A 2500-nucleotide genomic window follows, 5' to 3' on the forward strand; every position below is an offset into this window, starting at 1 on the left:
CGATGATAATAATAATAATAATGATAGTAGTAGTAGTAGTAGTAGTAGTAGTAGTAATGATAATAATAGCGATGATGATGAGGAAGAGAAGAAGCAGAAGAAGAGGAAGAAGAAGTGTGTTAATATAATGTTACACTCGGAACTCAGAATTCGAAACGTTTTTTTTTCGAGGGTTAATAATTATCTTAGGTACGGCCTATTCTTCTAATGCGTCCTTGCTAATCCCCAAAGACTACACACGTACATGAAGGGAGGAAAAAAACACACAGAACACACACACACACACACATATACACACACACACACACACACACATACACACACACACCACACCACAACACACACACGCACACACACAAACTCACACACACACACACACGTACACACACACACACACACCACAACACAATACACACACACACACACACAAACTCTCTCTCTCTCTCTCTCTCTCACACACACACACACATACACACACACACCACACCACAACACACACACGCACACACACAAACTCACACACACGCACACACACGTACACACACACACACACACCACAACACAATACACACACACACACACACAAACTCTCTCTCTCTCTCTCTCTCTCACACACACACACACACATACACACACACACCACACCACAACACACACACGCACACACACAAACTCACACACACACACACACACACACACACACACACACCACAACACAATACACACACACACACACACACACAAACTCTCTCTCTCTCTCTCTCTCTCTCACACACACACACACACACACACACACACACACACACACATACACATAAGCGTGCGCGCTCGCACAACCATGCTCGCGTAACACAACCACAAAGTGAACACACTTTAGTTAAAGAAAAGATCCATCAATTCACCACCACAAACACTTCCACCATGATCACCACCACCACCACCACCACATTAACTGACCGAAAAATAAAAAGATTTAATCTACAAATCTTAAAATCAACATCGACACTTACACGATAAGTATTTGTCAATTAACTCACTGACCGAAAGAGAGAGAGAGAGAGAGAGAGAGAGAGAGAGAGAGAGAGAGAGAGAGAGAGAGACAGACAGACAGACAGACAGACAAACAGACAACGACACAGAGAGAGACAGAGACACACAGACACAAAGACAGAGAGAGTAATTACCGAATATCTCTGAAACAGACTTTGGCGTTTCCACGAGAAAAATGATAAAATAACCACTTTATTTCCTGATAATACGCACTGCAAAAGTACATGGCCATTAATCACGTGCGCCTTATTAACCCCTTGACTGCTAGCTGACGTGTGTGTGTGTGCTCATCATGTGAAGAGCTGTTGCACTGAGATATGATTGAGATGACAGCAGGATGTTAGTCACCGTTAGCACCATATTTGGACTCTTTTCTTTTCAGTTCTGCAGTATTTTTGTTCAGAAAAAAAAAAAAAAATCAAATATCACCACATAGTTTCAGTTTCAGTTTCAGTAGCTCAAGGAGGCGTCACTGCGTTCGGACAAATCTATATACGCTACACCACATCTGCCAAGCAGATGCCTGACCAGCAGCGTAACCCAACGCGCTTAGTCAGGCCTTGAGGAAAAAAAAAAAGAAGAAAAAAAAAGGTGAATAAATAATAGATAAGCTTACACAAATAAATAAATAAATAATAATTATAATGTAAAAAAAAGAAAAAAAAGAAAAAAGGTGAATAAATAATAGATAAGCTTACACAAATAAATAAATAAATAATAATTATATATAAAAAAAGAAAAAAAAGGTAGTAGTAATAATAATAATAATAATAAAATAATAACAATAATAAATAAATAAATAAATAAGATAACAATGATGATAAATAAGCAAATAGATGTAAAACATGAAGACACACATTCACATATACACCCACACATGCATAACAGATATGCACCAAACATGCAGTTTCAAACACTTCAGAAAAAGCCTTTGCTTACCATAGTATTCGGTGCTTAACGGCGCCGGGCGGAATCGCAATCAAGAGATTTCGGAGGCATAATTTCTATCACCACATAAAAAGTACACAGTAGAGAGTACCTCTGGAACTCCAAAGTCATGCAGGCCACACGCATTTCATTAAATTTTCATTGCGGTTCAGCAGTTATAAGGCGTTGACTGATCAAACGTTATAGAAGTAACACGGTACAATTAGGAACTTATAATATATATATATATATATATATATATATATATATATATATATAAATCGTGTTTAATATTCATTGACTTGAAAGGGGTAATTACAGGCTATATTTCCTTGCCGAATATCATGAGAACTTACAATGGTGATGATATGGAGGGGCAGGGGTGGGGGGTGGGAGGGGGGGCGGGGGGGTCGTGTTGTGTAATCCCACTTCTGACACCATGCCTTGTTGTGTGCTGTAGTGCTGTTCGTTGGTTTATCAGGTTTTAATAGTAAATCTCACACAAGCATAATAAACACACGGA

At 38.9% G+C, this 2500-nt stretch overlaps 1 non-coding gene across 1 annotated transcript; it reads left to right on the plus strand.

Annotated features, from left to right (window-relative positions):
• Positions 1 to 1972: 1972 nt before the first annotated feature.
• Positions 1973 to 2065, plus strand: LOC143294420 (U11 spliceosomal RNA). Its single transcript, XR_013056905.1, has one exon. It is a non-coding gene; the product is annotated as a U11 spliceosomal RNA (small nuclear RNA).
• The last annotated feature ends 435 nt before the right edge of the window (positions 2066 to 2500 follow it).

Source organism: Babylonia areolata, chromosome 19 (genome assembly GCF_041734735.1).
Source record: "Babylonia areolata isolate BAREFJ2019XMU chromosome 19, ASM4173473v1, whole genome shotgun sequence".
Classification (NCBI taxonomy): domain Eukaryota; kingdom Metazoa; phylum Mollusca; class Gastropoda; order Neogastropoda; family Buccinidae; genus Babylonia; species Babylonia areolata.